Source organism: Choloepus didactylus, chromosome 27 (genome assembly GCF_015220235.1).
Source record: "Choloepus didactylus isolate mChoDid1 chromosome 27, mChoDid1.pri, whole genome shotgun sequence".
NCBI classification, from domain to species: Eukaryota; Metazoa; Chordata; class Mammalia; order Pilosa; family Megalonychidae; genus Choloepus; species Choloepus didactylus.
In genome coordinates, this window is record NC_051333.1 from 1,194,238 (window position 1) to 1,208,720 (window position 14,483).

At 41.5% G+C, this 14,483-nt stretch overlaps 1 protein-coding gene across 1 annotated transcript in view; it reads right to left on the reverse strand.

Annotated features, from left to right (window-relative positions):
• Positions 1-14,483, reverse strand: part of ZNF304 (zinc finger protein 304) — a 49,534-nt gene that overhangs the window by 19,519 nt on the left and 15,532 nt on the right. The gene's annotated exons all lie outside the window — the stretch shown is intronic.

Sequence of the window (14,483 nt, forward strand, 5' to 3'; positions counted from 1 at the left end):
ATTGATTAAAGACTATTATAATTATACTATAAACAATTGTTCATTGTTTACATTAGTGTTCACTGTTTAGTTGTACAGTCCTATGTTGTTGCTTTTTATATTTATTCTAGTAATATATACAACCTAAAATTTTCCCTTTTAACCACATTCAAATATGTAATTCAATCGTGTTAATTACATTCATAATGTTGTACTACCATCACCACCATCTATTACTAAAATTTTTCCATTGCCTCAAACAGAGATTCTGTACCCATTAAGCATTAAATCTCCACTCCTTACCCCCACCTCAGCCCTTGGTAACTGTATTCCAGTATCCAACCATGAATTTGTTTATTCTTTTTCATATCAGAGAGGTCATACAATATTTGTCGTTTTGTGTCTGTCTTTTTTCACTCAACACAATGTCTTCAAGGTATATCCATATTGTCCATGTATCAGACATTCTTTTTTATGGCTGAATAATATTCCAGTGTGTGTGTGTGTGTGTGTCTGTGTGTGTGTGTGTGTGTGTGTGTGTAGCTTATCCAATGAATGCTATTTTATACATCAGCTACCTAGATGTTTTTCCCTCCTGTGGTAGGGAATGGAGCCACTATTTACTGACTGACCAAGAGGTTGTCAGAGGTCATTGCTGGAGTCACAGTAAATATGCTTGGCCTCCCGAAATTTTGGGGCACCCAGGGCTCATCCTTGACTGTTAAATTTAACAGAAAGGAAATAAGCTAGGACCTGACCTCTATCACGTCCTCAGTATACAAACAGAAATAACTTCCCCAGTTCTAAAAACCTGTTGGGATTTTGAACCCTTATTACTTTTTGGGTTTATAATGATCAATCTCTTCCCCCTAAAAAAAAGTATTTTAGCAAAATGTCTTAATCATTTTGTCTTTCAGCACTACCAGAAGAAGATGATTTAACAGTAAAACAGATTTTGTTGCTAAAGAGTACAACCCATTTAAAAATAAAATCAAAAAATGTACCCTATATTTGTGCATATATTTACTATAAAGTTGCAAATTTATGTAATTGTGTATATATACAAACACATATATAATGCTGAAAAATAATTTTGGAATAGAATAAAAATTGAAAATATCACACCTAGACATTTTATTGAAAATACACAACAAAAATGTCAAAGAAAGAATTTGTCAAATTGGAATCAGAAAAGCCTATCACCTATATAGCTCAGACTTATAAACACAGAAGTGGGTGTAGGATTATAGAAAATACTTTCAAAGTGTTAACAGACTGAGAATATAGCAAAACCTGAGCACATGCCTTAAATATGTTTCCATATAAAGAATATCAGGATGAATATTTTAGAGGATATCTCCAAATAAGAAAAGCTATTCAGTTTGGTTCTGGAATAAGTATTGAAAGCAAAAGAACAAAATCTGCTTCATAATTGCTTAAAAAAATAAATTAATGACAAAAATGGATTCTTGACCACATCAATTATTAATTTTTCATGCTTGGAGGTATTGAAATACCAAATGACTAAGAAAGTTTGCTAAAATGCTTGCTTTTTAGGGGATGGCTATATATGTATAAAAAGTCCCAAATGTTTGAGAACTCAAGAAACTTTCTAAAAGTCACAAAATAATGAATAAAGAAAAGGCAAAAAAAATTTTTTTAATATGGAAGGTTAAAACAACTACTCTAGAAGAGATTAAGACATTATAAAACTACACTAAGAAGACAGTGTGATAATGGTATAGAGCTATAGAATTTAGCTTTAAAAATTACGGGACAAACTACAGAGCTCTTTAGGCAGCACATGCATGTGTGAATCCTTCATTTATGGCTGCAGTGGTGCTACAGAGCATTGGGAAATGGAAACTTTTAAATAAATAGTCTGTGGTAATGGACTATCAAAATGCCAAAATATAAAATTTGACCACTTTAAATCATGCACATGCTGGACACAGCTTAAATGGGAAGAAAAAACTTTTATTTCTTAAAGGGTAACATGAGAGAATACATTTGTGACATGTACAGCAGATTTTGCCAACTAAACACAAAAAGCATCACAATATAGACATATACAGTAAATCCGACTACAATATAATAAAGGGATTCTGTTATAATATATCATATTTAAAAAGGGAAGTTACATAATTGAAAAAAAACATCTGAACCCTATAGTACATACATAAATAAAAATTTAAAAACTTAAAAAAATAGCCCTGCAAATGAACACGAATCAACTCAAAAATGAGTGCAAAACTCTGTGCATACATAAGAATTCCAAAAGGCAAATAACACTTAAAAAAAAAAAAAAAAAAGGAAAGCAAATTTAATCTCTCTTTTTTTTTTAGAGGAATTTAAAAACATGCTTTTATTTTTTGGTTTTCTATTGTTTATCATATTTTTTAAATCCACATAGTACAAAAGTACACAGATCTTAAGAGGACTACACCCTCTTTCAGACACCCAGTTCCCTTTGCTAGAAGCAAACATCATCACTAGCTTCTTTTTACCCTTCCAAGCATATTCTTTTTTTTTTTTCAATTTTATTGAGATATATTCACATACTATGCAGTCATAGAAAGCGTACAGTCAGTTGTTCACAGTACCACCATATAGTTGTGCGTTCATCACCGAAATTAATTTTTGAACATTTTCATACACAAAAGTAATAAGAATAAAAATTAAAGTGAAAAAGAACAATTAAAGTACAAAAGAACATTGGATGCTGTTTTTGTTTGTTTGTTTGTTTTGCCCCCGTTTTTCTACTCATCCATCCATACAGTGGACAAAGGGGAGTGTGATCCACATGGCTTTTCTGATCACATTGTCACCCCTCATAAGCTACATTTTCATACAATTGTCTTCAAGATTCAAGGGTTCTGGGTTGTAAGCAAATTTAATCTTAATGGTAATCAGAGAAATGCAAATTAAAACTCAGCAGACTGGCAAAACTCAGTAAGCCTGACATTGGCAAGTGTTAGTAAAACTGCAGAAATTAGTAAAAACCATAAACTACTAGTGGGTGGCTAGATTGGTTAAACTTTGGTGAATAGTTTGGCATCATAAAGAAAATTTAAACCTTTGAGTATTTGCGGACACTCGTACTCTTTGTACACATGCTAGGCAAAAGTTGACAAATTCCAAAAACATGACAATGCTTATAAATGGGGGAAAAAAAGGGAAAAGAAACAAAAAAGCCTTCAAAAGAACAACGTATTCAGAATTTTTTTTCGTATAGTTTGTTCATACCACGGACCACTATCCATTAAGGAAAATGAAAGAAGTTGATCTACAGTACATGAAAACATGGGTAGAACCACAAATGTGATGTTGTGCAAATCCTTATCACATGGCTCCATGCATAGACAGTCTTAGACCAGGCGAAACTAACGTCTCCACGTAGTTGGTAAAATTATCAAGAAAAGCAAGGAAAGGCTTACCCGAAACATCAGACAACTGCTTTGGGGTTTGGACAGTTGTTCTGGAAGGACTGCGCAGGTGGCTTCTGGAGTCCCGGGAAGATCCCATTTAATCACACGGGCAGTAAACAGATACTAATTTTAGAACTAGGCATTAAACGGCCCCTGAAGTTCAGTGCATCTTCCTTCACCCATGCCACGTTTCAAAATTTGGAAGAACAACGTTACTGAAGTAAATATAAACATGGGACTTACACTGAGGACACTAATAACAAAAATATGTAAATTTTGGAGTAGACCAAAAGAGCTGGGTGAATGATGGGGACGTAGCGCTTACCTGAGATGGGTCCACTGGAACCTGTGGGCAGAGCTGGGCCCAGAGCGGTGGGCGACGGGGACGGCGACACGGATGCCGCTGTCGCCAACCCGACACCAGAGGCAGCGTGACCTAGGGGGTCGGCTCCGCCGGACCCCTCCCTCGAATCGGGGCAGTGGGGACCACGGCCACTGTCTCCACTTTTGGGTCGCGCCACCTCAGGCCAACCCACCCCTCCGCCGACGCAAACGAGTGTACAAAAACGAAGCCCCGAGGACCACACCGGAAGGCCCGCCTAGACGCCCTCGTCACGCACGGAAATTCCCCTGTCCTGAGACTTCATTGGTCTAGTGCCCTCGGAGTCCGTCGCAGAGGGTTCCGGGTAATGTAGTTCTCAAGGCCCTGGCCCAGGTTTGATACAGACCTCAGAGCATGCCCAGACGGCTCCGCGAGGGGCGCTGGGAAATGGTATGCCAAACGTCTTGAGAACTCACTTCTTGAACCGACCCTCCCAGATTTCTGTAGAGGGTAATCTGCGCTGATCACAGACGTGCAATATTATATGTCAGATCTTCCCCAGAGCTATGAAACAGAATGAACACAATACCATAATGCCACTCAGACACAAAGTGCATCCGTTTATAGCTGAAATATAATAAAATTTTTCTTGATGCTCTTTAAATACGTGTGAATTTAAGTTCTAGAGTCAATCGTGTGAGCTTCCGTATGTTAGGTTGGAGTCAAGCGATAAAAGACTCCAACAGGCCCAAACAAGGGAGATAGAGGAGGGATGTGGTGTGGCCTCCAGCAGGTGGACAAGGTTCTGTGTCTGCTTCACTCAGGAAAGATGTAGAGTCAGTGATTGTGTCCAATTCAAGGGGGGACACCGCTTTATCTAGATAATATTTCTTATATTCCATATCCTAATAAATAAATATTTGATTTTAAGAATATAAGGAGGCATCTGAACCCTGAGACAAAGGATCAGGTGCCATATCTCCTTTGCTTGCTGGGAAGTGAAGATAATTTCCCCTTCAACTGCAGTGAGGGGAGTTGAGATTAGCATCAAAACAAAAATAGTGAAATATTGAAATTACTGAAATGAATTATGTAGTTTTTCAAATTTAGTATCCATGATAGCTCTGGGGAAACGTATCTGGGGCATGTGGAAAAAGTCAGTATCCCAGTGTTATTTGATCAAGGGACACTGAAGTCTGAGAAGTGAGAATGAAGCTGAACACATTCTTATACAGGAAATTTGGGTGCCCTGATACTTGGCCTTTTTAAATTGTGATTTTTAAAAAAGATCATTCTTGAGAAGGCTGAGCAGCAAGAGCTTGAAGACATGTGAAGAGGGCATTCAGATAGAGTTGTCAGAATGTAAACATGAACAGGGAGTCCACGGTATCCTATTTATTCCCTCCTTAACAACTACTCATGAAATCTTTACTACATTCCAGGCAATATTGAAGGTTTATAGGTGTCACAGCCTGAGGGGGCTTTGCTACTCAAAAGACCGAAGAAGATGCTGAGCATTTTCTGAAACATGAACTTTATTTGGGGCTTACTCACAGGGAGGCAGAAATCAGCAGAAATCAAATGGCTTTTTTCTTGTCGAGTGGGTACTGCGTTTGCAGGGAAGTTGGTTGTGCAATTGAAAGATGACAGCAAGCCAGTTATAAGGGTTTAAGACAAAGCCATTCCTAAGGATGTGGGGGGGCATCTGTGACATGGGGGTGGTGCAGGAAGGAAAGAATTATAGGATGGGGTTTTGTAAACAACCACAAGAGTGATAACACTTGGGGGCCAGGAAGCACGTAGACAAGATTAACATTCTTGCTTTTTCATGAGACCAAGAGTTTCTCACCTTCTGCTTACTTCCCATTTAAAGTTACAATTTACCCCTTTTCTCTTTACTGGTTTACAAAGATGATGGGTTAAACATTAGCTGCCTAGGTCAGGCAGACTGCTGTGCACCAAGGGTCGCAGGCCTGTTTTGTTCAGGCCAGGGGCTGCCACAATAGGACACATCAGGACTGTGCCAGTTTGAAGGTATTAGGTCCCCCAAAACGCCATTACCTTTGATGTAATCTTGTGTGGGCAGATGTATAAGTGTTGATAAGATTGTAATTCTTTGACTGTTTCCATGGAGATGTGCCACACCCAACTGTGAGTGATGACTCTGATTGGATAATTTCCATGGAGGTGTTACCCCACCCATTCAGGGTGGGTCTAAAATCACTGAAGCCAATATAAATGAGCTGACAAACAAAAGGAACTCAGTGCAGCTGAGAGTGACATTTTGAAGAGGAGCTACAGCCAAGAGGGACACTTTGAAGAATGCAAAGAAGCTGAGAAAGCAGCTACAGATGAGAGACAGTTTGAAGATGGTTGTTGAAAGCAGACTCTTGCTCCGGAGAAGCTAAGAGAGTGAACAACTGAGCAACTGAGAGTGACATTTTGGAAAGAAGCTGAAGCCTAGAGAGGAATGTCCTAGGAGAAAGCCATTTTGAAACCAGAACTCCAGAGCAGACACCAGCCACGTGCTTTCCCAGCTAACAGAGGTTTTCCAGACATCATTGGCCATCCTCCAGTGAAGGTACGATTGTTGGTGTGTTACCTTGGACACTGTATGGCCTTAAGACTGTAATTGTGTAACAAATAACCCCCCTTTTATAAAAGCCAATCCATTTCTGTGTTTTGCATTCCGGCAGCATTAGCAAACTAGAACAAGGACCAAAGAGTCAGATATCCTTGCCCTCATGAGGAGTCTCCATTCTAGTTAATGGAGAGTCACAGTAAATATTAATGACAAAATAATAAACTATTTTATTTGTGATATGAGCAATAGTAAGAAAAAGAGAGACCCAAGGATGCAAATTAATGGGGTATTATTTTTTACAATTAATTTTTTCAAAAGATGGAGAAAGTTTGGATAGAAGAGCAGCTCTTCAATTTTGACCATGTTCAATTTGAGGTTTCTATGAGACATCAAAGTGTTTGTGTCATGTGGGCAGTTCATTATATGAGTCTAGAATTTGGAAGAAGGGTTTGGACTGGAGATATAAATTTGAAAGTTGATAGCTTACACTGTCATTTCAAGTTACAATACTGGATAGTATCACCAAGGGAATAGATTTATGTGGAGAAGGGAATGGAGAAATGATAAGCCTTGGACCAGCCCAACATTAAATAGTGAGGCCAATAGGATAAACCAACAAAGTCATGTTAGGAATCACAAAACTTTTCTGAAAGATATAGTAAGCAAAATCATAGATGTCAACATGGAATATAATTCATTTTTTTCATGACTCTTGAGGTGAAAAGTTAAAATCCAAATTTCAAATGAGTTGAGGATAAATAAGGATGAGCAAATGGAAACAGGAAGTACAGAAGATACAGAAGAGCTTTAATTGTAAAAGTTGAGAGAGAAGCACGGTGACAGGATGAAAAATGGGGCAAGGAGAGAAGTTATTTTTCAAGTAGAAGACATGCATTTATTATGTTGTTTTTTACAGAAGGTTTGGAGAAATATGGTTCAGTTATTAGGCAAGAAATGGTGTGATATATCTCAGGTAACAGTAGAGGAATTTAGCCAACTTGAAGGACAGACACTATTCTGTCATATAAACATAGTTGTAACAAACAAAAAAACAGATTGAAAATTGAAAGTAAATTTAGCACTTGAAACAGATCCCACATGACTCTTGTTTGAATGCTCAATGAAATTTATTTGCTTGCTTAATCACAAATTGCCAAAACAACCTATGCACAATAACCAGGTCAAGGGCTGTTTTAGTTTCCTAGGCTAAATACCTAGGCAAAATACCATGAAATGGGTTGACTTAATGGAAATTTATTAGCCTTCAGTTTTGAGACTAAAAGAAAGTCCAAATCAAGGCATCATCAAGGTGATGCTTTCTTCCTGAAGACAGTGGCATTCTGGGGCTGGCTGCCAGTGGTGTCTCTCAGTCTTCCCCTGCTCTTTTGGGTTCCACTGATGTGCAGTATTTGGCTGCTCAATCTGCCCCCCCCCCCCCGTTTATAAAGGATTCCAGTAATAGGATTAAAACCCATCTGAATGAGGTGGATCACACCTAAACTGAAGTAACTTCATCAGAATGTCTTACTTACCTATGTTGGGTCCACACCTACAAGAATGGATTAAATTTAAGACCATGCTTTTCTGTGGCACATAGTTTCAAACCACCACAAGGGCACACAATACATTTAAAGGTGGAGGATCCCAGAGTTTCCAAATTCCTTCAGCTGGGTGGGGGATAAAGTAGGTAGTACATTTCATGACTGCTCTTGGGAACCAGTCATGACAGCTTCAGTGGAGGAGTCCAAAGCTAATGTTGGGGGATGGGGGTGCTGGTCACAGGGCAGCAGCCACTGGCGCCGAGCTTCACAGCACAGGCATGGAGCCTAGAGGCAGAGGGCCTGGTGTCAGCCTGCCTCTCCCTGACACTCGCCAAAGTGGTATCCGCACTGCATTTCACAGGAAGCGCACTCTGGCTGGCATCAAGCCAGTCTTACCATATTGTTGCATAAATGTCTGGTTACCACTTGTTGTAAAAACATGTTTTTCCTCAATTCATTTACATTCTAATTGTGGACAACATGTCAACATGTTCACACTGGTATGTGTGAAGTTATTATCTTGGGCCACTCCCATGGGAGTATCCACAAGAAATTGAATTTACCTCCAAACTCACAACTATACCTAGCATAAAATGTTCCAGCCTTTAATATTAGCATCAGGACAGAGGAAAAAACAAAGGACATGGGAAACAGCAAAGCCAGTGGAGCTCCCTGCACTCACCCATAGGGGCACAGGCAGATAAGTCTTGGGAAGCCATCTGAACAGAGGGGTACAATGCCTTATGGGAGTCCTCCCAGACCCAGAGGGGCTCCAGTATTTGGGTCTGAGGTCACTGCTCCAAGGGCTTCTGTCTGTGTAGCTGGAGATCAGGTCCAGGGCTCCAGAAAATATTGTCACAGAAAAACTGCACGGGACAAAGTGTAACAGGTATGGTATTACCATGGTAGTAGAGAGTAGAACTCAACTCTGTTGAAACAAAGAACAGCAAGCTTTTAAAGGACTAGGGTGTGTTAGTGGAATAGCACTGGAAGATAGTGAGGGGGCTGATAATTGGGATGGTTGAGTGATTTACTGAGGTTGCATTAGGATGACTTTGTTCAAAATATTTTCCTTTGTGGTAATTAGGCCACCTGGATCTTGAAAAGACCAAGAAGGAGGAAAAGGGAGATAAGGAACTACCTAATCAAGAGCCCATTAGGCTCCTGGGTAGTGTAAAGGCCAGGATGAGAGGGGGGTAAGGGGACTGGAGTCAGGGAGGTTTGTCTAAAGTTTAATCAAGCTAATGGGAAGTTATGGCTGTCTTGGTCAACATTAATGGGAGAAATTAAAAATCTGCAGATGAGGCTTAAGTTCAAGTAGTAAATAGGGCCTTTGATATTCATTCCCCTGTAAATGTTCTGAAATTTCCAGTTTAATTTATTCTTTGATACACATATTATTTGACATAATATTGAAAAATTTCAAATATGGTTTAAAATTATGCACATTTTAATGTTATTATATTGAAACCATAGAATATATCCTACAAATCCTTTTGTAATTTATTGAGACTTCCTCTGTAGTCTTGAGAGCATAACTTTTATAAGTATTCTTGGAAAGAATTGAGGCATGAATTGTTTTATGTATCTACTATTTAAGCTTAACTGCGCTGTTCGAATGTTTGGTATTCCTATATATTGTTATCTGACTAATCTATCAATCTCCTATTAATTTTAATCCACATTTAATCATTCTACATGGAGGCTGTATTACTATTCTCAAGTTCAAAACACCATTTTGATGTTTTCTGTCACACTGGCCCAACCGCTACAGCTAACCATGCAGCTGCTTCCATGAGACATGGTACCCTAAGTCCTCCTCACCCCAGTGCCCAATGGCCCCTGTCAGGTTTCGTGGGGGTACCAAATTCTAACACCAAACAATACTTGCATGTTTGACTTCCCAGCTATTAGTGCACCTCCTGCCCCCCAGATTCCAGGAAAGGCTGCAGCCCAGTTTCCCTTTGTTTTCTTGCTTTCCCATTGTGGTTGTGCTGCTTCCAGCTGTGCTCAGGGTGGCCTGCATGGAGTGCTGTATGCTTCATTGGGAACTGTGAGTAATGAATAAACCTATGTTGTTTTAAACCTCTCCTCTCCTTGTCTCTGTACCTGACTTCACCATACCTGAATAATTTAAGCCTTTAACATTCTAAGACAGAGGCAACCATTTAAAAAGCTATTGTGTAATGATTGATTTTTCTTCTCTCCTTAAAATAAGATATTTTCACATACAATAGTAATTAGTTAATCCAATTAATTGACCATTTTTTCATTGGGGAGCTATAATGTGTAAGGCACTACTATTTATGCAAGAGATATTGCAGTGAAACCAAACACTCAATAACACTTCCCCTCATGGAAATTAAATTCCTGTTAGGGACACAAAAAATAAAGGAGGTAAAAGTAAAATATATTGTGTATAATATGCTAATACATGGTAGAAAGAAAATAAAACAGAAAACAGAGGAAGAAAGAATCTTGAGTTTCAAGCACACATCCTGTATGCAAAAAAAACATCACTAGAAGTGGGGCATTTCTTCAAAGGCAGGAACTGGGTGGGAGGAAAAGCCACTTGCATGTCTGATGACAAGCATTCCAGAAAGTGGGAACTTTCCAGAAAGTGTGCAACTTCTAAAACAGGAGCCAGATTGAAATGTCAGAGAAACAACAATGAAGCCTATGAAGCTGGAGCTCAGTGATCAGGAAAAGAATCAGTGGTGAGACCTGAGGTCAGGTGGTAAATGACAAAGGCAGGTGCACAGGACCATAAGAAGTAACTGGGAATTCTTTAAGCATGAACATCTTGTGCTTCTTCCTTATACATATGCACCCCTCTTCCTATCTGTTCTAGTTTGCTAATACTGCAGAATGCAAAACACCAGAGACGGATTGGCTTTTATAAAAAGGGGGTTTATTTGGCTACACAGTTATAGTCTTAAGGCCATACAGTGTCCAAGGTTACACATCAGCAATCGGGTACCTGCACTGGAGGATGGCCAATGGAGTCCGGAAAACCTCTGTTAGCTGGGAAGGCACGTGGCTGGCGTCTGCTCCAAAGCTCTGGTTTCAAAACTGGGACATCTGTGGATGCCCCTTTAGAAGGAGCTGATCCTCTCTAGTTTGCTGCAGTCTCCCTTACTTTCCATTAATCTGTACAGTGTTTCTGTACAGAATATGGTACCTATCTATATGTCATAGAGCCAGGCACATATACCTACATGCTTCTTGACTTCACGGCACATAGCCCTTGGGCAATTCATGGGAGACCTTGTTCCCTCAACAGGGCCAGGGAATGTGGAACAGCTGCACAAGGGACCCAACTCATGCTGCTGTCAAATGTACTGAAGGTTGTCATACCGCCTGACCCATCCTCAAACTGACTTATAAAATCACAAATCCTGGTGTCTAGGGCACAAGATTCAGTGGACAAGCCTTTTGGACTCAGAAGGCCTTGGGCAGCTATGTAAATTCCCAGCACACCTGGCACTGCCCTAGTGTGGATATTTGAATGCATGAATTTCAATTTCTGGCTGGTGACTCCCTCAGAAAGGCTAATCTCAGAGCACCACTCTGTTTTGAGTTATTATGATGAATAAGCAAAAAGCACATTGCCTGCACTCTTAAGGTCTTTCTCCAGTCTGAAGTTATTAGTGCTGAATGAGGTCTTTTGGAGGAAGATTTTTCCAACATTCTGTGCACCTATAATTTTCTTCTGTGAGTGTAGCTTCCAGTGCTGAATCAGAATAGAACTTTGGCTGAAGTCTATCCTCAATGGCTGCAATCATAAGGTTTTTAGTGTGCACTTTTTGGTGTTGAATGAGTGTAGAGCTATGCCTGAAGAATTCCCCATACTTGTGGCACTTATATTAAGGTCTTTCTTCAGTGTGGGCCATGCGGTGCTCAGTAAGTGAGGAGATGTGGTTGAAGATCTTCCCACATTTGCTGTGTTGAAAATTCCTATTGGAGTTGTGAAGTTTCTGGTGATCAGAACAGACCTTTGGCTGAAGCCTTTCCCACATTCACAGCACTCATAAGACCTTTTATTCCAGTGTGAACTTTTTGGTGCTAAATGAGGTGGGAATTTTGACAAAAGGATTTCTCACATTTGCCACATTCTTAAGGCCTTTCTCCAGTGTGATCTCACCTGTGTTGAAAAGGCTTGAGGTTTGTTTAAAGAATTTCCCACATTCGCTGCACTCAAAAATCTGTGGTCCCGTGTGAGTTCTTTGGTGTTCAATATGACAAGATCTTTGTGTAAAGAATTCCCCACACAAGCAGCACTCACAAAGCCTCTTTTCAGTATGGATTTTCTGGTGATTAGCAAGATGGGACTTTCTGATGAAGACTTTCCCACATTCACTGCACTCATAAGGCCTTTCTCCAGTGTGGATTCTCTGGCCTGTAACAAGCCTATTTTTGTGGCCAAAAGCTTTCCCACATTCTCTGCAATTGTAACAATTTTGCCCACTATGAAATGCCTCTCTGCAGTCAGTGTTCATTTTTACTTACCTTCTATGTGTAGATATTTAGAGGAAGATTGATTCATGTTTAAATAAATGTTTCATGCATTTTTAAGTTAATAAGATGTAGGGAGGGGTTAGGCAAACAGCTGAGATGTTAATTTTTTCAGCAACCAGGACTGCCTGCTACATAATCCTCTGAAGACAAGCTTTCTGAAGGTCCTTGACTGGAACAGTTGATCATCTTTTTTACCATGAATGGGGTGGGAACTGAGGCAGCAGTGCCCTGGTCTGGAACCCGACTGCCCCACTAGCCTGGCTTACTTTTTCTGTTGCTCTAGAGAGAGTGGCCCCAAGGGTCTGCTAAGCCTGCAGGGTAAAGAATCCACAGTACCTCACACCTCACTGTCCATCCCAAGCTGGCTTTTCACCCCATCTGCACCTGTCCTTCTACAAACATGGGCCAGAATCTTTCCTTCAACAGGTCTCCTCCTCTCTGAAGACAGCATCAGGGATGCCCCTCCCCCAATGCCCTGCACTACAGCTTCATGCCTCCCTTTCCTCACCACAGTGCCTACCTTAAATAATTTTACCACATCCCTTTCTACATGTGATCCATAGACCATGAACTCGTCTAGTTCCCCAACCTCCACCACACTGACATCTCCTGCCCAGCTCCTTTCCCCAGCCTCCATGTCCACTGCCCATGTGATGCAATATCTTCCGGAAGCTCCATCTTAAGATGTCTCTGAATCATGTCAAAATCCAACTCCTGATCTTCCTCCAACCTGCTCTTCACTCCAACTTCTCTACCTCCATCCTTTCAGATGTTGAGGCAAAAAAACAACAAACAAAAGCAAACAAAACAAAACAACAAAAAAACAGAAACTTGGAATGGTCCTTCACGCCCTATTTTTGTTCACAGCCATATTTGATGCAGCAGGAAGTCCTGTCAACTTTGTTTTTAATGTCTACCTAGAATCTGATCACATCTGCCCTCTATTTCCACCTCTCTGGTCCAGCCCTTATCACAACACTCCTGGAGTCTACTGCAGTGACCTCATCCATCTTCCTGCCTTCATTTCCCATTCTGTTCTTCCCAATGTTTAAACTTCTAACTCGGGCCATGCCCTTCCCATCCACCCACCCCCGCCTGTTCGTGGATTGCAGCTGTTCAGGCTGCCATTCCAGGCGAAACACCTCTCATTCTAGCCCCTGCAGACACAATACAGTCCTCGTCTTCTCAACGCCTCCAGCTCAGTAGTGCAAGCCTTTGTCCATGCCGGCCCCTGCCTCGTAACCCCCTCCCAACCCTCATTACACTGGCTGTCAGAAACGGGGATTCCATCCAGAACGCTCCACTGTCCTGGACAAAAGGCCCTAGACTGCCGCGACGGGAGGGGGGGTCTCATAGTCAGGGCCGTAGGACTCTGAGGAGGGAGAAAGGGCGGGGGAGAGCCTGGGAGACGCAGCATTCACCTGAGCCGGGAGCGTGAGCGAAGCAGGCCTGGAGCCGAGGACGACCGGGCGGGGCGCCATTCCCTGCCCTAGGTGAGGGTCACCGCCGACACTGAGAACAGCCTCCATGGCTCCTTCCAGGACAGTCCTTCCATGGCTTGTCTTCCAAGGCCCGAGTCAGCACTGAGGAAACTGAACTGCCGGGCAGACCAGAACTCAAAGGCGAAAGTGCGCCCGAGACAGACCCCGGAAGCCCGGCCCCATTTGACTCGCACGCAGCCGGGAAACGGATCTACCCTAAGCTTTCATTGGCTCGGCTCGCCGCCGCAACACCTTCTGGGTAATGTAGTTCTGACGGCGTCTCCCGTCTAGTCTGGAAGAGTCTCTTCTGACTTCCGGAAGGCCAAGCGGCACCGCAAGGGGTGCTGGGAACCGGAGACCGAAGCTCCAAGGACGAGGCAGGGCCTCGTTTGCGGTTAAACGGGAAGTACCCAGAGTTCCTTGGCGTGAGGTATAGACCCATCACGGAAATGTTTAGAGACCCAGCATTTCAAACTCCGTGAAGCACGATTTCCCAAAGGCTACACATCGAAATGGACCTATGGCACAGTGGTACTCTGCGTCCACTCACCGCTGTCGTTAGATTGCTGCTTTTCAAGTACATGTCGACTGAAGCTTTAGTCAGTTTTATGAGTATGTTCCGTCAAGGAC